General features: G+C 46.3%; 1 protein-coding gene across 2 annotated transcripts in view; it reads left to right on the top strand.

The window, feature by feature from the left end:
* The first annotated feature begins 14,326 nt into the window (after nucleotides 1-14,326).
* The window catches only part of SQOR (sulfide quinone oxidoreductase), a 49,678-nt gene continuing 37,127 nt past the window's right edge, over nucleotides 14,327-26,877 (top strand). The window contains exon 1 of one of the 2 annotated variants that reach the window (XM_011282854.4): nucleotides 14,327-14,692. The gene's annotated coding sequence lies outside the window, so the exon portion shown is untranslated. Of the gene's footprint in view, nucleotides 14,693-16,570; nucleotides 16,709-26,877 lie in introns of those variants that run through there. The other variant, XM_045059382.1, reaches the window with a different exon arrangement.

The following is a 26,877-nucleotide window of genomic DNA, read 5'->3' as shown; positions in this document are numbered from 1 at the left end:
AGTTCAGTTTTTTTGTTTTTTGTTTTTCAAACTCACTCAAAACCCAGAGATCAAGAATTGCATGCACTACCAACTGAGACTGTCAGGCACCCCGATAGTTCCTGTATTGTGTACTTGTTCAAAGACTGTGTTTATACGGATTAATCAGTTATTTGAGATTTGCTCTGTTGCACATTCATACTGTTTCAGCTCTGTTTTGCATGTATGTGGCCAGATGCCACCTAGTCTTCAGGTTAGCATTTGGGTGAGGGCAGGTTTATTTCAAAGCCATTGAGAGAGTGAAGAGAGTAGTCAAGGGAGACAGTTTTAACGGCTAGTTTAAAAAGCACTTAAAGCAAAAATTCCAAAAAACGCAATGTGAAGGAAGGGCAAAGAGAGGGTAGGGAAAATTTGGAGCAGTGTGGGAGTGGTAATCAAGAAAGATGATTGTTTTTCAGTAGCTCGATGTCGGGAACTGGAAAAAAAAAAAAAAAAAAGGAAAGGCAAGAGTGAAGTAGAAGGGGAGGCAATGTATCTTTTGTAGACCCGTGTATCCTGAAAATAAGGGAAGTTGATAGGCATGTACAGAGCAATAAATTAGTAATATTCACCAATTTAGGATAAATTGTCACTTCATTTTAAATGGGAGAGAAAGTTCTAGCCTGCTGTTCCTTCCGGTTTCGATCATAAAGACACTCTGTTCTCAATGTGTTTCAGGCCTGCAGTGCTCAAATCTGGATAAGGATGGGGCTGAAAATGTCTGAGTGCGTATGGGTGTTGCTCACTCCTATTCTAGGCTTGACTTTTATTCCAACTTTGGAAAAGACAGTCAAAAAGTATATTGAACACTGCAAGGGAATACTAAGTAACAAAATTGTGATGTGTGTTTAGACCTGAACATTCCTGGCCTCTGCTTTGATCCTAAAACTTTGCAGTATGTAGGGCCTTAGAAGTAGTGGTTAGGATTGTGGACTCTGAAGTCAGACTGCTGTGGTTTATATTTGGGCTTGGACTTGCCTGACCCCTGTGTACCTTACTTTCCTAAGCTGTAAGGTTGGGATAAATGTTTCTGGGTTTATAAGTTAGAAGATTTTACGATATCCACAGGAAAACAAACTAGTTAGAGCTCACGAACTGTTGGATGTTGTAGTATCTTGATGGCACATATCCACGTGGGGGTCTTGGTGCTTATTTTGTCCCTTTTTACATGTTTTTTGCTCACAGGGTTTCTGCTGCCTAGGATCCTTCATCCTCTAATGTTTATTACCTGTTGAGACACCTATTCGTTCTTTGCAACTCAAATGTCACTTACTTACGGTTTTTCAAACCACTTCCCAAAGACTTTCTTTTTTCTTTGTGTTCTGTAGTAGTTAATAATACATTTGGTATTTACAGTATTAGTTATGTGCTCACAAGTCTCTTCAAGATCGAGGATCTTTATGGTCATCTTTTTATTCCATGGTGCAGTAGTGGACCATGGTCTACAGTTGGTGTATATTAGGGTTCTCCAGAGAAACAGAACCAATAGGGTAGGTGTGTGTATGTGTGTGTGTGTGTGTGGAGAGAGAGAGAGAGAGAGAGAGAGAGAGAGAGAGAGAGACAGGAGAAAAAAAGAGATTTAAGGAATTGGTTCTTATGATTGTGGGGGCTGGTAATTCCAAAATCTGCAGGGCAGGCTGGAGACCCAGAGAAGAGCTGATGTTGCAGCTCGAGTTCAAGGGCAATCTGGAGGGAATTCTCTCTTCCTCAGAGGACCTCAGTGTTTTCCTCTTGAGGCTTTCAACTAATTAAGGGCCACCCACAGTAAGCAGGTACTCTTACATCTAGACTGGCATTTGACCAAATACCTAGATACCATGAACTAGCCAAGTTGCCACATAAAATTAACCTCAGTTAAGAGATTGACTTGAATCTAGTAAGAGAGAGATATACAGATATTAAAAGCAGCTATAATAAAAAGCTGGCTTGCAAGAATGTGAGATAAGGAATATTGCAATAGAAAGATCAAATTTCTGCAATTCAAACATGCCTCGGGAGCCTGTAATCCTTGGATAATCCATGGTACCTGCTTCCATTAATTCACTTAGACTAAAACAAGTGATAGCCAGTTTTAAGACCTTGGGAATCAAATGAGCTCAGAGATCATGAATGTACTGTTTAGATTTATACTTTCTCTATCAAGTACGGGCTGTTTCAGTCTCTTAAGAATAGCTTCAAGGAAGGAGGTGGATGGTTTTAGAGCAGGCTCAACGGATAAGCACATGCTTCGATTGCTAATCCGATAAGGCACAGATGGGATGATGCTGCCATCTTGTGGTACTTTTTGCTCCCCTAGTTCTATAAATTCTAGTATTGTCTGATGAAATTTGGCCTGTTTTCGACTATACTTTTAGGTAAGTCATGATTTTCTGTATGGTCTGAACTTTTGTTTGAACAGTGAGGTGTTTGAAAGTAATCTCTGTGAAGCAGCTGATAAAGTTTAAAATTACATTTTTCTAACTTTTTTGAGTCTTTTTGTTTTTTTTTTTAAGATTTAAAAAAGAATTACTTTGACTACAATCCACCCCCCCCCATATGGGGTTTGAACTCACGACCCCAACATCAAGAATCACATGCTCTACTGGTTGAGCCAGCCAGGGACCCTGAGTCTTTTAGTTTGATGGTGGGCTTGAGGGCTTTTTTCTTCTTCAGTCATGTAGTCTATCATCAGCCATACTCAGCATCCTGTTCTAAGGCTAAAAAGATTTTGCTATGGGAAATTTCTGTGTTTTTATTCCCCTGAGCCTCCACATCGGGGCCTCAGCTGATAGGATTTGGGGTGGGCACTTGACCCAAGAGCAGCCAACCTGTAGGCCACTTGGTGAAAAATTAGCCTGGCATTAAAAACTTTGCGTACATGGGAACTACATAGACTCTCATTGGTTTAGTTGATTATTGTCTTGGGACTATGTGTTAGAATACTCAGAATCAGCCCTTTAGTAATTGAAGGAGGAATAAAAAGACACATAGATACAGACAGAGAACAGCTGAGTGTCAAATGAGGAGGAGTAGGGAACCATGAACTTCCACTTCTTGAAAGGGGTTGAGGTCATCAGACCCCTCAACATGCCTTGGATCCTGAGAAGTTTTCCTGCAGAAGGCTCTGTGTGACTCACGTGCTGGACTTTTCTTGGGTTCCTACGGGATTTGATTCCTGAGCTAAGTTTACTATTTCCCACAGGGATCTTACAATACCACCCTCCCTTCTCCTACCTTTCCCACTTATGAGGTAACCTTAACAAATCTCTATTTATTGCAACTAGAAGCCCCTAACAGTGTCATTGTTTTTCAGGTTGTCCTAGCATTTTGTATTTTTCAAAGTGTTTTAATATGCATTATCTAATTTAATAATAAGGATGCTACTTAGGAGTGTATGTATCTCCCTGCCTACTTATCCAGGAATTCAAGGAAGAAGATGACGATGACCAGCACCCAGATGCGGTCCTACCATCAACCACACACCTGTTCTTATTGTTCATTGTTTTTTTTTTTTTTCTTCTCTTGTTTTGTTCAATTTCTTAGAGTAGTGTCATCTCTGACTGGATTGCTGATCCCGCTATATTTGCAGCTCATTCTCAAGCCTAACATTCTGAGCCCCAGTTCCGTGGAGCATCTGGTACATGCAGGTGCATTACTACACATGTTGCATAACCGCGGTAGTAGAAGGTGATCACCGTAACACTGTATTCTTATCGCCGTGTTATAGATGAGGACTGGTGGTGGAGCTGGGATTTGGTTTAGAGCAACACCCAAAGCTACCCCATTGCTGGGGAACTTTCTTGGTCTGGAGACCCTAGAAACAGAGATGAAATGCTCTAACTTGAGAGTTTAACTCTTTTGACAAAACTATACCAGTGATGGGGAGTTACATGGATGTACCACTTCATCTGCTAATTCCCTTAATCGAGTCTGACAATACGGGAAGAAGTGGAAGAGGCATGTGTTCCTCCATTAGGAGAGAGCCGAGTGGGAGGAAGGCACAGAAGTCTTTGATTTTCCTCCAAGGCTGTTTTAATTCTAGACTGACCGTGAAGCTCCACACCTCTCGGAGAGAAACAAGCAACGGAGAGACGAACTGGGTGGGATGTGGTTCACAAGCCTTGCCTTGAGATGATGACGAGGACGAGGATGGAGTTGACAGAAGACAAGTCACACTGCTAGGAGAAACGAACAACTCCAGTGTGGCCAGGACATTCCCGTTATGGCTGTTCTGAGACATGTCACCATCGCCACCTCAAGAAAGCTTTTTTTTTTTTTTTCAATTATTACTTTTGAGAGAGTGTGCATGAGCTGGGGAGGGGCAGAGAGAGAGGGAGATAGAGGATCTGAAGCAGGCTCTGTGCTGACCACAGACAGCCCGACGCGGGGCTCGAACTCATGCACCGTGATCGTGACCTGAGCTGAAGTTGGACGCTTAACGGACTGAGCCACCCAGGCGCCCCAAGAAAGCTATCTTTGATGTGGCCTTGCTGAGCCTGCATTTCTGGATCTTCAGCCTACCTCTCAGCTCCGTCTGTTCTGTACTTTAATAGCTTTGGGGGAAGAGCACAGCTAGAGTTAGAATCCCCGTTTTCTCACTGGGGGGGCCCTAAGTACTTCAGTTTCCCTTGGGGGTAAACGTGCAGCCCGGAGGTGAGCCCTAACACTTTTCCAACATTAATTAACATTATAAGACACCTTGTATTCTGTGGCTGTCAAGTAGCATTGACTCCTGGACTGTTGTTTTCGCTCAATAATGGCACCAGTGTATTTGTTCAGTGCGGTGGCAGCATCCAGGCAAATGAATCCATCTCAGATGAGATGTTTCTGGCCGTTAACTACCTCACAGTGTGGGCCTCACACAAATCCTGCGGTCCATAAGTTTACCCTCTCAGAACAGGATGGGGAGGGAGGCAGAGAAGAGATTGCTTGTTTGCTTGTGACTGAGGGCGGATGCCCCTTTCCTGTCTGGATTATGATGGGATAAAAGTCTAATGGTAAGTACAGGAGGTGAGGCATGACGAGTCACCTCGCCTCTCTGCAGTCCACCCTGGAGTTTTCTTACCCTACTGACTCACCTCCTCTCCCCAGAGAGCTGTCACACTCAGCAGCAGCTTGTGGCACCTTACAAGTCAGACCTGATGTTAAGGATGGAGACTGGCAATTAAATCAGACTGTGCCACATCCACCTCAGTTGAGGGTTCCCATCCTGGCCATGAGGACGTGCCTCGCACACCTCTACATCACTGACCAAGGGCCCCCAGCTGTGGTTCTCCGAGACCCATCTGCATTTGCACTGAGCCGGGCTTCCCACGGGCTGCTCCTGGGAAAGACAGGACTTCTCTGACGGTCAGCTTTGGCTAAAGGACTCCCCATGGGTATCACTGAGGTTCTGCTCAGCAGTTTAGGATCCTCCCCTCCCCACCCCCCACAACTTCCTTCCTTTTCTTCTTCATTCTGGCAGGCAGTACAAGAAGGAATAAAGAGGTTGACGGAAGTAGACATGCCGGAAAGGCTGTATCATGTAAGGCCAAAAGATGCACCGGAGAATATGTGCCATGAGAGAGCACAGGACATATCACCAAGTCATCACAATGCACTGGTGAGAGGGCTACCAGCATCACTAAGAGGTTTTGCAGGCCAGGAATGGTAGAGTTTCTGAGAAGTGATTATAAACTGAGCATGTAAGCACATGGGAGGATTGATAGATAGATACATATCTATATCTAGATATCTATATCTATATCTATCTATATCTATATAGATAGATAGATAGATAGATAGCTATAGATAGATAGCCACAGGGGGTGGCTCTTAACTGCTGAAAGCCCCGAGGCCAGACTTCCCTTACTCACCAAAAGGCAAGGTTGGAGGGTAGTCCATGGGCTTTACGGCAGGGGGTTGTGGAGATGGTTAGTGGACCTTGGTGTCAATTTTGCATCAGCGGACAAAATAGGCAGATAGTCAACAAGGGTGCAGCTTAGCATCCGTAACAGGGGTCAGCAACTTTGTAGGTAATGGGCTATATAGTAAATATTTTAGGTTTTGTAGGTCACATCAGCTGTTACAGTACAAAAGCACCCACAGACAATACGTAAACCAATGAGTGTAGCTATGCGTCAATAAAACTTCCTTTACAAAAACAGGCGGTTGTTTGATTTGGTCCATGGGCCATTGTTTGCTGATCCCTTATCTCTCTTTTTTTTTAAAGCAAAATTAGAGGAGCAACAAGGTGGTGGCAGTCACTTCAATACGAAGTCATGATCTCTTGGGGCGCCTGAGTGGGACGGTTGAGCGTCTGACTTTGGCTCAGGTCATGATCTCACAGATCATGGGTTCAAGTCCCGTGTCGAGCTCTGTACTGATGGCTCAGAGTCTGAAGCCTGTTTCGGATTCTGTGTCTCCTCTCTCTGTCCCTTCCCTACTTGTGTTCTGTCTCTCTCAAAAACAAATAAACATTAAAAAAAAAAAAAAAAAAGAAGTCATGATCTCTTGCTCAGTTCCCAGATTTGAGTCAGTTTTGAGATCTGGAGCCCACTGACTAAAGAGGTGTCTGGAGGAAGGACCCTGCAGCACTCTGGCTTGTACAGACTGTGACAATTCCCCCAGTCCTTCCTCAAAGGAACCCATGGCCATTTACTTGGGTGACTGTTCACTAGGACTGTTGGACAAAAGATTCTGAGTTGATACTGATACATAGAGACCTAAAGAGGCATCATGGCCCCCCTGTTGGAACGGGGGCCTATGAGGACCAAGTAAAAAATTAGGTCCTGCATGAAGTCCAGTTTACAATGGGTCTACTGGGGCCACAGCCCCATCCAGGGGCCACACTAGATCTCTTCCCATCATTGACACCCCTAACACAATGGAGGCAGCTAGCAGGGCTGACAGCACCGGGTTGAACCTTTTGCAACACCCTTTCCTGCTTCAGCTCCACTCAAAGCGGCAGCCTTCTGTGCCACCCAATATATGATCCAGAGAAATATCCCTGGGGTGGAAAGTGTTGCCTCTAGCACACAAAGAGGTCTACAAGGCACTGTCCTTCCTTCTTTGTGACGGGATAGTATGATGCAGCAGTTTGTTTTCTATCTCAGAAGGGGATGTCCCAGAATACCCCTGGCCTCTGGAACTCTAAAAATGTCACTGAAATGGCCTGTTCCTGACTCTTCATAGAGTTTTCTCCCATCCTCTGAAGTGAATGCATCTTACTGAGACCTGTAGCATTTTAGCCTCTCTTACTCGACCTGTCCAGTCAGCTGGATGTCATCAGTGAAATGGGTCAGTGTGCTCTTCTCTCACATGTCTAAGAAGCCCAGAGCTCTCAGACTGTATAATGATAGGAAGTGGGAGATTTTTAACAAATGTTTGTTTTTGAGAGAGAGAGAGAGAGAGAGAGAGGGAGCAGGAGTGGAGCAGAGAGAGAGGGGGACAGGGGATCTGAAGCAGGATCTGTGCTGACAGTAGACAGTCTGATGCGAGGCTTGAACTCACAATCCGTGAGATCATAACATGAGCCCAAGCCGGATGCTGAACTGACTGAGCCACCCAGGCACCCCGCAAATGGGAGAATTAACATAACCCTGAAGCAAACTGTGAATTGAATGTTGTCTATTTTCCCTGCCCACAGAGTCCCAGCCAACACTTGTCTCTGGGGGCTTAAGAAGTGTCTCATCCACAGGTATGGAATCCCATTCAGCAGAGCATCGAACCAGGAGATCTACATCAAGTGAAGGAGGTGTAGGAGAGGGTCATAGCTATGAGATCTTCTGGCTGTGTCATGTACTGCACCACCCAGAAGTAACTGGTCTTACAGATTGTTGGAATGGCCTTCTGAAAGCCAACGGAAGCTCCATCTGTGAGAAAGCACTCTGAGAAGGTGGACTGATGTCCTTCAGGACATGGTGTATTTATTAAATTAGAGACCTCCACATGGTACTGTGTTCTCACTAAGAAGGATACAAGGGTCTGAAAACCAAGGGGTGGAAGCAGGAATGGCGTAACTTACCATCATACCTAATGACCCACAGGGAATTTATGCTTCCTTTCCTTGAAACTCTGGGCTCTGCATGATTGGGGTTCCTGGTCCCAGAGCATGGGTCCTGGTCCCAAGTACTTCATGGTTGGAGCACCCTTCCCAGAGGCACAGTGAAGGTCCCACTGAATAAGAAGTTATGACTGCTGACTTTGGAGTTTTGTGTCCAGGGACAAGCAGGCAAGAGAGGAGTTGCTATACTAGCAGGAATAACTGACCCTGATCCTCAGGAGGAGGGGAGCTACTTTTACACAACAGGGGCCAGGAGGAATGTGTGTGGGACTCAGGTGGGCACCTCCTATGCTCCCTTGCCGGATTAGAACTGTGAATAGGACACATGCAGCAACCCGGCCTGAGAAGGGAAGGTATGATTATCAAGTGTTCAAACCCCTCAGGAATAAGGTCTGGTCACACCACCAGTGAAGGCCCCAGACCTGCTAAGGTGAAGCTGAGGCTGAAGGTGGTTTAGAATGGATGGTGGAGAAGGGAGAAGGTGAGTATTCACTGTGGCCTTGAGATCAATTGTGATGATCTTGGGGGTCTGTAGTTCATCCAGTAAAGGCCTTCTGAATTGTTTCACAGGAGGAGGGAGGTCAGGAGGCCCATGGTAGAGCTGCTCTCTGCACCTTTATGGAGAGGTAGATCTGTGTGGCCCAGGAGGTACACAGTGGGGCCAGGAGACCAGGCCTCACAGCCCGCCAACTATAGGGAGCATAACTGAACAAGGACCCCAACCACTTCACTCTTAATTATAACCCCACATTTTTGCTAAAGTATGCTTCCCATGGGCTGCTCCTAGTCAATGACTGAGTTCAGCAGGGATATTAAAGCAAGCCCAGGGCCTCTTGTTCAAATTTTGTTAAGAATTTCAAGACGGCGGGGCACCTGAGTGGCTCACTCAGTTAAGTCTTTGACTTCTCATTTCCGTGCAGGCCATGATGATCTCACGGTTCATGGGATCGAGCCCTGTGTATGGCTCTGTGCCGATAGTGCAGAGCCTGCTTGAGATTCTCTCTCTCCTTCTCTCCCTGCCCCTCCACCCTCAAAATAAATAAATAAACATTAAAAACATAATTTTAAAACAACAGCAGCATAGCATTGAACCAGGTGTGGGTCCTGTGTGACTACAGGCCATATTCTCATTAAGCTGGCTTTGCCTAGGAGATACAGGTATCCCCCAGGCTGACTTTGGCTTGATAACTTTGTTGAAACTTCTTTAGACTATACAGCTGTCTAGAAAGCTTCCATTCAACCTTCCATCCCTCTCTTCTCTTAGGGTCAGACTTACATCGTACTCTGATGGTTATCCCACCCTTCTCCAGCTTCCTCCTCATTTTTTCTCCCAAGAATTTCCTAATAAAACCCTTGCATGTTTAATTTTGTACTGGTATCTGCTTCTCACAAGGCCTAGACTCACACAGCCTTTTAATCCTGCTATGCTATCACATATGTATGTAACAGACCCTTCAGCATGACTTTGAGGGTTTTCTTCCCAGCAATAAAAACAAGTTAGGCCCCCTGTCTCCTGGGTCTCAGCTGGATGATACTGCTTGTGCACAAAATGACCTGATTTCAATATTTATTCATTTTTGAGAGAAAGAGAGAGAGAGAGTGTGAGCGGGGTAGGGGCAGAGAGAAGGAGACACAGAATCTGAAGCAGGCTCCAGGCTCTGAGCTGTCAGCACAGAGCCCCACGTGGGGCTCAAACCTACAAACCGCGAGACTGTGACCTGAGCCAAAGTCAAATGCTTAACCGACTGAGTCACCCAGGCACCCCCAAAATGACCTGATTTCAAATGGGCAACACAGGTTATACAGAAGCTAAACTTTTCTTTATCCCATTTTGGGCATGAGTTTGTAGCAGAAGTTAAAACTCCTGCAGGAGAAAGAGATACCAGATAGAAAAAGGGAGATATCAGTAACAGGAGAGAGGATGCATGTAAGAAAGAAGGACAAAAGTAGGGAATAGTTGAGAGAGAAAACAAGGAAGCCTAAAAGTGGCATTTTCTAAAGAAAGACTCTGAACAGGGGTCCCCTTGGCTCTTGGATGTTGGTAGTCCCAGGGCCAATGTCATTGGCCGCTGGAAAGAGGCTGCTTGCTTTCACTCACTCACTGCTCTCTTCAGGTCCCCAGCCACTTTTTCAGGGTTGTGTCAATCGCCCAACTTTAACAGAGTTACCACAAACCAGGCCCAAGCTCATCCATTCTTCATGCTCCATCTGGAGCTATGGGAATCCCCCAGTCCTCCAGGGAAATGCCTGTTGCAACTTCATAGCCCCTAGAGCTCCCTTCTAAGATGGACTGTTCCTGTGTTACTCAAAACATGTGTAAAAAGTGGTAAGTGAACAACTAGGAGAATCGCTACCTGCTCCAGGGATCAGGAAGACCTTAGATTCCCATACTCCCCCCAGTCCTGAGCTCTTCATCAAATTCCTAGCCCTCCAGGTGCTTATCCGTTGTGAGTTATAAGTTTACTGGATTTTTAAGACTCCTTTGAGGCAGCCTGTTTGAACTGTTTTGGTGCTTCTACTCTTACCTAGAGACCATTCTGCTGAGCCCAACACACTTTTATTAGATAAAAGACATAGTGCTAAGCCCTGGGAACAAGAAGATGACACAGTTCCTGTCTTCAATGGGTTTATATTTTTCTTGGAGAGACACAGTTTGTCACATTATACATAACTATATTCGTGGGGGCAGTAAGTAATGATGACTTAAAAAGTGTGAGAGGAACTGAGATGGGGAATGAGGAGACTCACTGCTTGGGGAGGCTTGGGGAGAAAAGGATCTTTGACAAGGAGCCAACCATCAACTCCATAGAAGCCCCTTTCACGCACCAGCTCTTGCTCTTGAGGCAGAAGGAACACTCCCTGCATGGATGTGCCCCTGAGGATGGACTGGGGCCTTCCCCCCTTTTGCTTCGTCTCTTGGGAGTATCACTCCCACACTCAGGTTTAATTTTATGTCTAAGGGGCATTTTGGGTGCAGTATATCTGCCTGTAGAGCAAACAGTTAGCTTGTCCACGTCTCAAATCCCTCCCATCTTTGAGAAACTGGGTTTAATATTCATGCACCAGGGCAATGTTTGTACCGTTCCATTTGTCTTCGGGCAGGCACGTTGAACTTCTTTCTCTCCAGTACCCAGTATAACACCTGCCTGAACACTGGATAGCAACAATAAGAAAAACTACAATACTATAGTTACTTTAGTAATTACCACTGACAGAATACATATTCTATGCCATGTATGGTACCGATCACTTTATATGTATTCACTCTTTTCATTTTCGTAAGGATACCATGAGGTAGGCGCTTTAAAACATACCCATTTTACTGATACAGTTAACTGAGGTATATTAATACATTCTCTTTGAGACTGGTGGTGTACAAACCCAAAGTATATGGGTCCTCATAGTCCCACACACTCTTAAGTATTCACGGCCTAAGAGACACGATGTTTATTCTTCTTGTGTATCCTGGAGATAGGAGGGCAGGTTTTATCTCTATTTTATAAACAAGCAAGTTTGGGCAAAAAAGAATTGCCCCAAACTGAGTCTGAGACTAAGTCTCTGAGAAAGACTTCATTCCGGATCCAGTATTATTTTTCCATCCTAGGAGACTCCCGTGGATGGAGAGTCTGATCCTGCCTGAGCCACACCTTCACGCCACAGCATTCGAACACAGGATTCAGCAGAACCCTTTGTTGCTGTAGGACTGTGGGTTTCCACTATCATACCACCTTGCTTATGTATGTAGAAGACATCTATATTAATAAGATCTTATATTTGTGGAGCCCATAGTAAACAGCTTTTTTTTTGTTTTGTTTTGCTGCCCAGTATTCATCCCCTTTCCCCATGGAGGGGTGGGGTGGTGGTGGGGAGGCGGTGGGGGGAACGCCCATCATAAGAATACTTGTGGAATTCAGAGGGGCCGGATGTGCTCGCGCTCTCTGCTTTGATAGCTACAATGCTGGCCTTTGACATAGATTTGGTCAGTGGACACTCCCACCGAGGACTGGAATTCTCATTCCCTTTATATTTGTGTCATTTGTGAAAGCAGTTGGGAGCATTCTTGTGGTGCCAGATGGTGTTGTGTTTTCTGGGTTTTTGTTTTGTTTTGTTTTTTTTTTTGATTCTGCAGAGCTGTCTTGATTCCTGTCCACTTCTCCTGCCATTATTACTTCATCATTCTGGTAGTTCTATGAACCCCCCTGAGAGCCTTTATTTTTTTATTTTATTTTAAAAAATTTTTAACGTTTATTTATTTTTGAGAGACAAAGTGCAGGGAGGGGCAGAGAGAGAAGGAGACACAGAGCCTGAAGCAGGCTCCTCTGAGCTGTGAGCACAGAGCCCGATGCAGGGCTCGAACCCACGAACCACAAGACCATGAGCTGAAGTTGGGACGCTTAACCGACTGAACCACCGGGGTGCTCCCCTGGGAGCCCTTAATATCCCTTTTCTACACGAGGTCTCCTGCTTGTTACCAAGAATGTCGATTGAGATAGAGCCCTTTGTAGTGTGTGAAGTGCTTCTGGTCTGAAAAACAACTTCATCTCCTATGTAACCTATGAGGAGTCTCTAGCTCTCCTGGAGCCTGATAGCAATTTTAGTTCTTATTTGACAGGGAGGATGGCTCTGAGGAAAACAGCACATTTGGGAGAGGTGGGGGCAGCTTTTAAAAACTCAGCATGACGCTATCATTATGCCCTGTTTGCCGCTGTGGGTCTGTGGCTGCCCGGCGGTCTGGCTGAATGATTGCTGTGTGTGCCGCTCTGTCCCAGCAGTGGGGACCCGGGAGGAACCCAGCCCCAGTTCCCCTATAAGTGTCACTGCAGGCCCTCAGAAGCTGACGTCACCTTCACCTCGGCCGGGCTGCAGTCTCAGCTAGGGAGGGTGTGCTGGGGCCAGGGAGTGAGCCTTTTCTCTAGCTACTCTTCCACCCAGGGAAGAGCGAGAAGGGAGAGGGTGGGGCTTGCTGGGGAGCTGAGCGGGGAGTACTGTTTACAGCTGCCTGTTTGCAGGACCGGCCTCTCTACGTGCCCTTCCTTCCCACCTTCCCTTTCTTGTTCTCCAGAGGCTCCCTTTCTCTCTTCCATTCCCTATTCCCGCCCATTCCCGTTGCTGGCCCTTCCTGCTCAGGAGCCTGCACCGTCTTCCCAGAGCCATGTCAGTTTGCTTTTCCTTCTCCTAAGTGTTCCCGAATTGGGTTGAGTTCCTCTCAGTGTGAGCCCTTCTTCTTCCCACCTTTAATGATGCTTTTCCTAGACCCCCATCTCCACAAGTGCACTTTGACTACTTAGCGAGCCCCACGTGGGGAGGAACCAAGTCTGTTTTGTCAACAGCATATGACCAGGGAGCAGGCAGAAGGCTTGCTTGACACCTCGCAGGCAGGGACTGGGGAGTATCCATCATAAGAAAGAATGACTGCATGAGTGAGTGAGTAACCTCTTAGCCCCTTCCTGGCTGTCTGATGTTACAGTCAGTCACTGATCTTCTTGGAAGAAGGAAGGGTGTTAGGGGAGGCATGATGCCTCCAACTTTATTCTTTTGTCTCAAGATTGCATTGAATATTCTGGGTCTTGTGGTTCCGTACAAATTTTAGGATTGTTTGTTTTATTTCTGTGAAAAAAAAAAACGTCATTGGAAGTTTTGTAGACATTGTATCAAACCTATAGATTGCTTTGGGTAGTATGGACATTTTAACATTAATCCTTTCAATCCATGAGCATGGACTATGTTTCCATTCGTCTTCTTCTCTTTCATTCATCAGCGTCTTGTAGTTTTCAACGTCTTCTAGCTTCAAATTGCAGTAAGGCCTTGGGGACACCCCATATTTATCATGAAAAGGTGCCGCTCCATCTGATTTGGTGGAGGACCGCTCATCCACACTTTGCAACCCCCTTGAAAGAGCAGCCAAATGAAAATGTCCAGTTATGAAGGTAGTATGGAAGACGACGTGAAGGCTAGTGGCTGAAGCCAGCTGACCCCAGCCTGTGCCTTGAGGTGAGAGCGCGGCTCCGTCGTTTACCAGCGTTTACCAAAGCAAGCGGCTGGGCTTCTCTGAGCCACGGTGGCCTTATCTGTGAGGTGTGCGCTAGGGTAGCTGTTTTCCTGGAACGTCCTGGGAACCGGGCGGGAAGCACGCACCCGAAGTGCCTGGCTTCAGTCCACAGCCCTGCCTCCACCTTTGCCCCTCCCAGTTACGCAGTGCAGGTGGCACAGGCCGGGAGAGTGGGTGAGGAAGGAGGACTTGAGGGAAGGGGGGGGGGGGGAGTGACAGGTGGCCCCAGTGCCCTTCGCAGGCGCGCGCTAGGACGCCGGCCAGTTTCCAGAGCGCCCCGGGGGTAGGGGCGAGCGTGCCCCGCGGGCAGAGCTCTGGGCCCGCGGCACCCCGCGTTCCTGGCTCTGTCCTCTGGGTGCGCTCAAAGCCGGGGTCCAGTCTGCACTTGGCCTCGGCGTCAGGCTGCGGCGGCAGGCGGGGCAGCGGCAGGACCTTTCCGGACCTTTCTTGCGGGGAGCCCTGCTCTCCCCGCCTCCAGCGTCCGCCCCGGGGCCGGGCAGGCGGGCGGGCGGGCGGGGCCCCAGCCGCGGCGCCCAGCCCGGGCAGGGAGCCGCCGCTTTTGCTGCGCCGACACTGTGGCCGGAAGCTCCGCTTGCCCCTGGGTAAGAGGCCTCCCGCGGCCGATCTCGGGCCCTCGGCCAGGGGAGGGGGACCGGGCGGGGACACGGGTCACCCCAGAGGCTGGTTGTGGGCCCACCTCCGCCCACGCAGCTGGCACCGTGCGTCCCATCCCGCTTCACACCCTCTCCCCACCCGCGACCCCCGCCGCTCTCGCTGCCCTAGTCTGGAGCTCGGGGGTGGTGCTCGCGCTTCCTTCCCGGAGCGTCAGGTTTCGGGGGCGCGGAGGGGCCAACCTGCGAGGGGAGGTTGAAAACTGGAGTATCCGTGGGCTTGGTGTGTGGGAATTTCTGGCGCCTTTCACTTGTTGAATGTGCCATTTAGCACCGTCCCGGGACACCAATAAGTGCTCAGCCTCCGGGACCGGAGGTTGACAGCCCGTCTGAACGCAGCGGGGACCCATTTATCCTCTGACACTGCGCGTGGGACAGAGGGGGGACTCAAGGAATCAGCTTCGCCGGGAGCAAGCAGAGGAGAGAGCATTCAGGGCTCGTGCCGAACGGGAATTGGTGGAAAGGAGAGAAAAGTTCTTTGGTGGAATCGGGCGTCTTAGCATTTGCTCTTCATCTCTCTTAATTAGGAAAATCCCAGCCTAGCTTTTTGGTCAAAGACATCGGGAGAAGAGCCTCTGCGTCTGCCTGGGCTTCTCATTGCTGTAATGTAGGGTTCTGACCCACCTTTGTGCCATGTACCCCTTTGGCAGTTCTGGGTAGACTAAGGATGCCTTCTCAGAAAAATACTTTTTAAAAGTTAAAAAATTTTTTTAAAAAATATTTATTTATTTTGAGAGATAGAGCACAAGCTGGAGAGGGGCAGAGAGAAGGAGAGGCAGAATCCCAAGCAGGCTCCACATCATCAGTGCAGAGCCCGACTAGGAGCTCGAACTCACAAATTGTGAGATCACTATCTGAGCTGAAATCAAGAGTCAGATGCTTAACTGACTGAGCCACCCAGTCGCCCCTGAAAGGCCAAGCATAAAGAAAGCTATTTCCAAAGCTCTTGTCAAAATATTAAAAATAATTTATAATGTAGTAATATATGTGCGTTTAAGAAAACGTAATGCATTGGGGCACCTGGGAGGCTCAGTCAGTTGAGCGTCTGACTTCAGCTCAAGTCATGATCTCACAGTTTGTGGGTTCCAGTCGTTTGTGGGTTCGAGCCCTGCCTGGGGCTCTGTGCTGACAGCTCAGAGCCTAGAGCCTGCTTAAGATCTATGTCTCCCTCTTTCTCTGCCCCTCCCCTGCTCGCGCTCTCTTTGTCTCTCTCTCTCAAACATAAAATGAACATAAAAAAAAAAACCCTAATGCATTAAAGATCTGGCCTCAGTCCACAGCCCTGCCTCCCCCTTTGCCCCCTCCCCCCCCCAGTTACGCAGTGCAGGTGGCACTGGCCGGGAGAGTGGGTGGGGAAGGAGGACTTGGGGGAAGGGGGGGCGGGAGTGACAGGTGGCCCCAGCGCCCTTCTGGGCATCTGACAGCTACCATAATTTTGAAGTAGTAATGAGCATAAACTGTATTTCAAGATATCGGCAACCCCTGTAATAAAAGAGAACATCTGCAGTTTCTTTTGGCAACGATCATAGGTATTGCTAATGCTGCTGTGGTTTTTGCCAACACGTACAATTGAAAAAAATGTTAAATTTCAGTTAGAGATTGGTGAAAGTAGAGATGTGATTTTTTTTTTTTCCATTCAAGTTCACACCTTAGGGTAAGATACGCCCCTGATAGTGGGAAGGACAGTGCCCAAGGTCAGGTGACATAGCTGTGGTCTTGACACTTCCATTGACTAGCAGCATGACCTTGGCTTTGAACTTCTTTGCACCTTAGATTCTTCACTGCTCAGTGGGGATAATCATGTCTTCCCGCGTGTTTAGAGTACCCAGCACTGTACCTGACACAGAGATGTGAATGGTTACATTCGTTAGAACTTGTGTGTCTTCCTCACTGGACTACAAGTTTATGGCCGTCACCATTGGTATCACCAGTCCTGGTACATGGAAGGTACTCAGTAAATATTTATTGAATGAATAAGTGGTTTGGAAAGGGTTGCTTATGATTATATCTGAAAAAACCAAAATTCATCAAGGAGACAGCTGGTGGTTTGAGATATGTCTAAAACTTGGGCTTCTTCTCCTCCTCCTTCTTCTTTTACTGGTTGAACAAATATATAAACACATCTGGAGTTGGCAAGCTTGAGATATCATTCAGGACGATAGGTTGTGTGTGTGGGTCTGTGCGGCTGGTGTTCTACCAGAGAAAATGAAATTGAATGTTGATAGGCAACCAGGATTCCTCTGCAGAGCAGTTTCTCTTCCATCTTGCCTATGTCTAGGCCTGTTAATCCTATGTGTTGCAACACAGGAAATGTCTAATAGGGAACGGAGACAGACCCATGATGAGGCATTTCTGGGCATAGATACACATTGCTTTTTCCTCTTTGCTTCTTATCTTTCCCTGCCCACCACCCATTAGGTACCTCCTCTGTGACCCTGAAGATTTGGTAAACAGCAGCAGAGGGGGTAAGTTGCTAGAAGCTGCCCAGACTAGGCTGGAAGCAAACTAGTTGCTGCTTAATTCCCAGCCTTAAAAGTCTATGTAGCAACAATTGTGGATGGTAACAGGAAGAAGAAAAGTAGGTCCAGCCAGCCCTGAGGTTTACTTTGTAAAAGTGCTAAATTGGGGCAGGAAGATGGGGAGAGAACTTTGAAAGGAAGAAGAAATTTAGAACACACTATAGCTAACTATGTCTGTAACTTTGGGAAGGGCAAATACTGGTGTTATGGACTGAATTGTGTCCCCTCAAAATTCGTGTGTCGAAGCGTTAATCCCCAGTGCCTTGGAATGTGACTCTGTTTGGAGATAGGGCCCCTAAAAAGGTAATTAAGATTAGAGATGATAAGGGTAGGGCTTAATCCAATATGACTGATGTTCTTATAAGAGGAAGCGACACCAGGGCAGGCCTGGTTAATACCTTTGTCATTCTCTGCTGCAATAATTTACAGCACTGATCAATCTAAGGAGTTAGTACAAGTATTCCCATTTGAAATATCTTTTTTTTTTTTTCTGAGAGGGAGTGGGGAGGGACAGAGAGAGAGAGAGGGAGGGGCAGAGAGAGGGAGACAGAGGATTGAAGTGGGCTCTGCGCTGACAGCAGAGAGCCCAATGCAGGACTCAAACCCACAAGCGCCTGATTTCATGACCTGAGCCCAAGTCGGATGCTTAACTGAGCCACCCGGGCACCCCGCAAGTGTTCCCATTTGAGTACTTGTTTGTGAACCTCCGTTTCCCTTTCCCCCTCATTTAGAAGATCACAGCATTTTGGAAAAGGAAGGGACCTTTGAAGCTTCCAGTCCAGTCCTTTATCCTTTGCCGAAGAAAGTGTGGCCCAGAATGGTTAAGGACAAGCCCTGCCTGGCCCTGCCTGGAATGTGGACCCAGTCTCCCAACTCCCTGACTCCTGACACGCCCTCAGACAAAGCTTCACCAGGATGGGGAACTGTGCCATTGGTCAGGCATAGGACAGACATGGGCTTAGGGAACCCGGCACACCTGTTACCCAGCCTACCCCTCATTCTGTTCTAACCAGTAAAGGATTGAGTTTGTCATCCCTTCAATCACATTCAAACAACAGATATATAACTTGTAATTAAAGAGTCTTTTCTCATTGTGTGAAGACCTCACACCCTGGATTCCAAGGAACAATATGAGAGATTAATTGGCCAGTCCCTGTTTGTAATGAAATTCTGTGTATGTGGGACTGAGCCAGAATCCCAGCACTCCTGAGGCTGATGAGTAATTTTATGGTGATCATTTAATAGACTCCGCCTAAGCTGACCCCCTGCTGTGTGACTAGGAGCAAATTAATTCCTCATCAGGCCTCCCTCCCCAGTGTGTCCCATCTACAGTCTGGGGATGGGCTCACACATGCATGTGTAGATGTTGAAAGGAAGCCTGCAATATACTTGACTAGAGGCCAACTGTGAGTGATGGACTTGAAGGAGAGCTAAATTATGACTATTTATACCCCAGAGCATGAGCCACACTCCCATTGGCTAATGCAAGCAGAAAAGCAAGGCACCCCCCGTCCCCCGCCCCATATAATTCAATCAAAACTTTTTACTTTCAGTTGAAATAATCCAGTTGACTGACTTATTTCTTCCTTTTCTGAAGCCAAAGTGTAAGAATTTTCCTTTTGTAAACAGAATTTTTATTTTCTGCGTAGCAAATATGAGGCTGGTGAAATTGTCAGTTCCTCCCCCCTTATTAGGCTTTCTTGATTGTAAAATGCATGTAGCCTAGGGAAACTTGTAGGACATTTTTCAGCAGCAAAGGGGGCCCAAGTCCTCATTAGTCACTCTTTTTCAGTAACTCTTCAAGGACATTTATTTATTTTTTAATGTTTATTTATCGAGAGAGAGAGAGAGAGAGAGAGAGAGAGAGAGAGAGAGAGAGAATCTGAAGCAGGTTCCATGCTCCGCACAGAGTCTGACACAGGGCTCTGTCTCTCCACTGTGGGATCATGACCTGAGCCGAAATCAAGAGCCGGACGCTCAACCGACTGAGCCACCCAGGCGCCCCCAAAGACATTTCTTATGCTTTGTTCCTAAAGAGTTAGGGAACTAAAGAACCCCACTGTGGCTCTAACCCCTGAATCATCAGGAGCAGTACGTGATATTTGTTTTCTGGATGATTTGCTCCTGGTCCACTACCAGAGCACTTGCTCCACAGCTTAATATTTAATGTTAAAATATTAAAATATTGGGGCGCCTGGGTGGCAGAGTCAGTTAAGCGTCCGACTTCAGCCAGGTCACGATCTCGCGGTCCGGGAGTTCGAGCCCCGCGTCAGGCTCTGGGCTGATGGCTCGGAGCCTGGAGCCTGTTTCCGATTCTGTGTCTCCCTCTCTCTCTGTCCCTCCCCCGTTCAAGCTCTGTCTCTCTCTGTCCCAAAAATAAATAAACGTTGAAAAAAAATTTTTTAAATATTAAAATATTTAATTGTACAACTCTGTAGAGTTCCAACATGGTCCTGCAGGCCTAAATGAAGATTGCTTAATTTTGCTCATTTGTTAACAATAAAGTAATCCAGTTCCTGAACGCACAGGCGGCGACAGCACCTCCATTACTCAAGAAGAGGTGTGCCAAGAGGAAGGGCGCGACCTGCATTACGCCTTTGCAGAACAGCGCTCAGTGGACTTTTAGGGGGTGTGGTTTCCTTCTCTTCCACCTTGCTTTGGACCTTTACCGCACTTTGACTAATCCGACACTGTCACTTACACCCTCTCTCATTGTATCCACCTGAGCAAGGTCATGTCCACCGCCTTCCTTTTTTACCCCCTGTGGCTAATTTGTCACAAAAATTCAGTAGGCATGTGTATTCACACCTCCATCTCTGTTGTCACCGTCTTTTCCAAGCACCACACCCCCCACCCCACCTGAGTTTCCGAAACAACCGCTTAGGGGATCCTTATGCTCCTGGTCTCTCCTGTTAAAACAGACCACTCTTTTGTCGTTGCCGTCTCCCCAGCATCTAGCTCAATGCTTGGCACATAGTAAACGCGCGGAAATGCTGAACTCAACGGACTTGCTTCAATTTATCCTCTGTACTTCCCCCTGGGGATCTTCCAAGACATCAGTTGCATCGAGAACGGCCATTAGCAGGGACCATGAGTTCAAATGCACGCCAAGGCGGAGCAAGTGACACAAATGAGTAACATAGACCAGGTGGGGCTGGGGAGAACTGTAACCTTGTGTGGAGTATAGATGAGCAATGACTGCTCAGCTCCAGCTAAGGGTTGACATGCGAGAATGTGGGCCCAGTGTTGTAAGGCCAAAAATCTGGAGGTTTGTTTCGGTGTGATAACCAAAAATTTTACTGTTGGCATTAATTCAAAATTTGAGAAAACTCTGTGAGTCAACCCAAATACATCTCTGGTCTGCATTTCACCTGCACATTGCTGCTCTGTGACCGCTAGATGGGATTGCAACTGTCCGGGGTTAAGCTCCCAGCCGAAACTTCAGTCATGTATGCTTATCCAATCTTATTTCTCTCTTCCCAGTGGACATCTATCTGCTGTAGTCTGCCCTCTTCCTTGTTCACAGTTATATGATGCTCATTCTAGGTGATTCTGCTTGCCAAACCTCAAACCTAACTCCCTGAAACTACCCCAAACAGGCTCTTACCTTGCCCTCCATGTTTCCTGTTTCATAGAATTCTTTCTTCTGCCACTCGAATGTCAACTTTGCCTTTTTTTCTCCGCCCAGGGTGCCCTTCCCGCCTCTCATTCAATCATTCCTTTTCCTCTACCTTGTTCTTATCTGATTCTTTATTTGCATTTCTAATGCCCGCCCCTAACCAGGCCCTTGTCATTCACACTAGACCACTGCACTAGTCTCCAAAATGACTTCCAGAACTGGTTTGACGCTCCTCCTATTTAATTTGCTCCCTGACACCAGATTCATTTTCTCATAACTTCCCGCAGTTCCCCATTTCTCAAAATGGATTTTCAGTAGAAAGCCTCAGTGTGGCCCTTTATTTTATCTTATTATTATTATTTTTTAATGTTACTATTTATTTTTGAGACAGAGAGAGACAGAGCATGAGCAGGGGAAGGGCAGAGAGAGAGACACACGCACACAGAATCTGAAGCAGGCCCCAGGCTCCGAGCGCTCAGCACAGAGCCCGTCACAGGGCTCGAACTCACAGACTGTGAGATCATGATCTGAGCCCAAGTCGGACGTCCAACCAACTGAGCCACCCAGGCACCCCATCAGTGTGGCGCTTTAGAATCAGGCTGTGATACTTTTTTCTTGTCTACTTTTCTACTCCTCTGAACAGCAGCCAAATCTGGTTGGCCTTCCATCGCCCAAACACATTCTGGGCCTTTCCACCTTATCAGCCAGCGTCTCTGGGAAACAGTTGGCACACTCAAACATGTTATTTAGAAGGATTTAATAAAATAACTATTTGTAAAGGTGTGGGCAAGGTTAACAGAAACCAACGAGAAAGTGAAGCAATCGTATTGATTTGAGGCCTGAAAAAAGCAAAGAGAGGACGTGATTACCAGAAGCCTGAGAAAGAGCTGTAGCTGAGGGCCACCCCACAGGAAGTCAAGGCTTTTGGCTGAGCAATACACCCAAGTGGAAGTTAGAAGACAAGAGAGGCGAGTTGATGCCTCACAGGTCAGCTCTCAGGGCTCTGAGCAGGGAGGGCAGAGAAGGTTGGAGTGAGGTGTGCAGGGAAGACACCATATCATTGATTCATTTACTTCTGCTATTCCCTCCTCTTGGTGCACCCTCCCGTAGTGTTTCCACTTGTCAAAATGCTGCCAGTCTTTTGCCTCCTGCTCAGATTCTGTCTGTCCCACTAAGCTTTCATTGATTACTCTTTCATCAAAATACCTAAGGTGTTTGGCTTGTACTGATTACATTGCACTATAGTCACTAAAGTTAAGGGTAGTTAGAAGTGTGCACGCTGTTCTCTTACTAGCTTGGGAAGGGATACAGGCTAGAACTTTGCGTTCTCCTCCACACTCAGTAAATTTTTTTTGGAATGAATTAAGTCTCACCTTCATTCATTGTGTGTGCATCTGGCATATGAGGGTATTGAATAAATCTGCTCATCTCTTAATTCATTTTTTAAAGCAAATATTACTGCTGTGGTCTGAATGTCTGTGTTCCCTCCAAAACTTATCTGTTGAAATCCTGGCCCCCAAAAGTGATGGTATTAGTTGGTGGGGTCGTTGGGAGGTGATTAAGTCATTAGCCTTCACGAATGGGATTATTGCCTTATCAAAGAGGGTCCAAAGAGATCTAGAGCCTCTTCTAACATGTGAGGACATGGGAAAAAGGTCCTCACTCACCATGCTGGTGCCTTGATCTTGGACTTCTCAGCCTCCAGAACCGTGAGAAATAAATTCCTATTTATAGGCCACCCTGCCTCTGGTATTTCATAGTAGCCTGGAAGGACTAAGGCAATTACTGAGATCTTTCATTGTGGCAGGTGCTGTCCTAGGTGCTGGGACTAAAACAATGAGCATGTTACATGAGGTGTTTGTACTGACAGGGCTTACTTTCCAGGGGAATGGAGTACATGGTATTCCTTTGTCCCCTTATTATACCCTCCTGAAATGCCCTGCTCAACGTCCAGCCCGGGTCCTAGCTGCTCTAGTCCCTTCAGCCCAAGTCGATTCTGTAAGTCATGTTGCCTTCCTTGCCCTTCTCGGAACTTTCTTGTGGTCACTCAGTCATTTGTTGGCATTTTGATGCGTCTTTTTTTCCCAGAGATATTGAAACCTCCTGGTGGTTTTGGACTCTGGTGCTAGACTCTGGTCTTATCTATCCCCACTGGACCATTCCTGTCATCCTCTGGGATGGTCAGGATAGTTGGTGGTAGCAGGCAGAAAACCTCTGTAGTCTACCAAGAGGGTAGCACTAAATTCTCTGGCCACCTCCGTAGGAACAGTTGCCAAAAAATTTGGTACCTTTATTTTCTACACGTCCACCATCTCTGGGTTAGTGGAAGGAGTGTTAGGATTGACTTCCAAAAATCTAGGTTTATGTTCAAGTTCTTGGATTTAACTAGAATGTTACTTAAACTTCTCTGAACCTCATTTTCAGCATCTATAAATGGGAATAACAACACCTTCCTCTTGAGACGGTTGTGATGATTAAGTAAGAGGATGCCTTAGTTTCCTATTGCTGCTATAGCAGATTCCCATGGACTTGGTGGTTTAAACAATACAAATTTCTGTTCCTACAGTACTGTAGTCCAGAAGTCCAACATGGGTCTCACCATAAATCCAAGTGCCAGAGGGGCCACATTTGTTTTGGAAGCTCCAAGGGAGAATCTGTTTTGCTCTGTTTTGTTTTTCTTTTCCAGCTTCTAGATGCTGCCCACATCTTTGGTTCATGAACCCCTTCTTCCATCTTCAGAGCCAGCAACTTTGTATCTCTCTGACCTTTCTTCCAAGAGTCATGCCTGCCCTCTGGCCACAGCTAGGAAAGGTTCTTCACTCTTGAGGATCCATCCTATTCATACATGGGCCCACCTGTATAACAATGCAGACCACTTTCCCCATCTCAATGACCTTACGTTAATCGCAGCTGCAAAGTCCCCTTTGCCTGCAATGTAACATATTCATAGATTCCAGGGAATCTTTGGTGGGGGGGGGGTTATTCTGCCTGCCGCAGTTCATACTCTGGCTCCCCAAAATTCAGACTTATCCCATATACAAAATATATTCCCTCCAAGGTCCCTAAATAGGTCCCCTATTAGAGTATTAACTACGGCACAAAATCCAATTTGAGTCTCATTAGCTCCGCAGTCTCAATTTCATCTACTGAATAATCTAAATTACGTGTGAGCGAGGCTCTAGGGATGATCCATCCTAGGGTTCAATTCCTGTTCATCTGTGCGCCTATGAAACTAAAGAAACAAGTTATCTGCTCCCAAAATACAGTGGTGGGGTAGGCATAGGATAAAAGTTATATAGGCATAGGATAAAGGTTCTGCTTGAAAAAGGGAAAAAGTGGAAGGAAAGAAAGGAGTCACTGGTCCCAAGAAATTTTAGAAATCCAGTTGAACAGGGGCTCCTGGGCGGCTCAATTGGTTGGGTGTCCGACTTCAGCTCAGGTCATGATCTCACAGTTCGAGTTTGAGCCCTATGTCGGGTTCTGTGCTGACAGCTCAGAGCCTGGAGCCTGCTTCGTATCCTGTGTCTCCCTCTCCCTGCCCCTCCCCCACTCGCACTTTGTCTCTCTCTCTCTCTGTCTCAAAAATAAAATAAACATTAGAAAAATAAAAATAAAATCCAGTTGGACAAATTACATTCGGTTTCAAGGCCTGGGAATAATCCTCTGAGGCTCTAGGCTCCACCCACTGGGCCATCCTTGATTTGTCACCAAATATAGTGTGTGGTTGCCAGTAAGTAGTCCTAGTTCATTTTTGCTGAACAAATTCTTCCTTTAGTTTATCTCTTTTCTTTTACATTTTCCTAAAGGAGCAAGAAGAAATCTGGCTGCACCTTCAACACTTTGCTTGGGAATTTCCTCAGCTAAATGTTCAATTTTATCTCTTACAAATTCTCCTTCTCACATAACTGTAGGACAGAATTATCTTAAGCTTTCTGCCCCTCTATAACAAGGATCCTTTTTCCCCAGTGTTCAGTAATATGTTCCTCACTTCATTCTAAGCCCTCACCATCAGAGCCTTTAATGTTTATATTTCTACTAATTGTCTGTTTCTGGTGCTCTAGGTGGTCTCTAAGATGATTTGTTTTTTTTCTCTACTGTTCTCCTTACTTCCTTCTGAATCTTACCCAGCATGGTGGTAATTGTGGTACACTAAGAAAGATTTTTTTTAAAAAATATTACTCAGCAATGATGCCAATGGTCCACTTAAAATTTCTTCTAGCTTGGGGTGCCTGGGCGGCTCAGTTGGTTAAGCATCCACCTCCTGATTTCAGCTCAGGTCATGGTCTCACAGTTCATGGGTTTGAGCCCCGTGTAGGGCTCTACTCTGACAGCATGGAACCTGCTTGGGATTCTCTCTCTCCCTCTCTCTCTCCGTCCCTCCCGTGTTCACTCTCTCTCAAGATAAATAGGTAAACTTAAAAAAAAATTTCTTCTAGCTTTTTCATGGCTTATTTTTAACATTCTAATATTTAAATTAGACCATATCATATCAAAAGAAAAAACTTTCCCCTGGAATTTGGCTCACCCTTATTCTTGGCCTACATTATAATTAGGTGGCAAAGCTGTGCTGTTCTGCCCTTAGCACCTGAAGCTAATAGACTGGGACCAGGACCAGGACTGGGGTGGGGAGGTGTCTGTCCAGCAGCACAGGTCCTGGTGTGTAGTAGATTCTCAATTAGCACTTGTGGAAACAGTCTTAGCATCATATAGATTTCATGTAACTCTACTCTTTCCATAAAGATATACTTACACATTTAGCACAGCTAAATATAATTTAATTTGCAGACCTGTTGTGCGGGAAATAAATCTGTAAATAAAAAGGTAGCTTAGATTATGTTTCCTGATTTTTGGCTCTGCAAATTTAGCCACTGCATGATTGAGACAAATTTCGTATAGGTGTGAATGTGCACATGTATTTCTATCCTGTAGAAAACTTGTTCCTTAAACCCCTTTCTGAGCAACTCTGGCTAATGACACTTACCCTCTATCAAGAGTAAAAGGACAAAAAGGATGGGAAGACTTTCCTTGGTGGAGAAGATCGCTCGTTTTGGTAGAGCAGGTGATAAATATATGACAAAGGAAAGGAAGGTCCAGTGCTCTATTCTTCTGGAGTAATTATTGCATTAAAAAATTATACTGTAGCTATGTTATTTACTTGTAAAAATTTGACCCAATCACCCACATAATTATAACATTCCACAGTAATATGTAATTAAATTGCTTTTTAGGGGAGCCTGGGTGGCTCAGTCGGTTAAGCGGCCGACTTCGGCTCAGGTCATGATCTCGCGGTCCATGAGTTCGAGCCCCGCGTCAGGCTCTGTGCTGACAGCTCAGAGCCTGGAGCCTGTTTCAGATTCTGTGTCTCCCTCTCTCTGCCCCTCCCCCATTCATGGCTCTGTCTCTCTCTGTCTCAAAAATAAATAAACGTTAAAAAAAATTAAAAAAAAAAATTCTTCTCTCCCTCCCTGTCTCCCTCCCTCTCTCCCTCCGTCTCTCCCTCCCTGTCTCCCTCCCTGCCATGTGCCACCTGACAGTTAAATGCCTGCCACCTGACAGTTCAACGGAAATGTAAGGAGGAGCAGAGAAAAAAAATTTGTTACACATATAAAATCTTCCAACACATCAGGAGATGACCGCTATGAAGGAAGAAATTGTTCCTCAGAGTTCCCCGGGAACAGGAGCAAGATACCCCCCATTGGGCCACACGGGGAAGCACCTGGTGGGTCAGTAGGCAGGAAAATTGAGGGGAAAGCATGGGCAAAATGTATATTTTTTATTATTTATTATTTTTTATTTTTAAAATAGTTTTTTATTTTTAAAAAGCACTTTATTTTTAAAAAATGTTTATTTGTGAAAGGGAGAGAAAGAGAGTGCATGTGTGCACGCAGGGGAGGGGCAGAGAGCGACGGGGACAGAGCATCTGAGGCAGGCAGCCAATGTGGGGCTCAAACTTTTGAACCAGGGGATCATGACTTGAG

This window comes from Felis catus, chromosome B3 (assembly GCF_018350175.1).
Source record: "Felis catus isolate Fca126 chromosome B3, F.catus_Fca126_mat1.0, whole genome shotgun sequence".
Lineage (NCBI taxonomy): Eukaryota > Metazoa > Chordata > Mammalia > Carnivora > Felidae > Felis > Felis catus.
The sequence above is the reverse complement of the archived record's forward strand: the minus strand, read 5'-3'. Positions and strand labels throughout refer to the sequence as shown.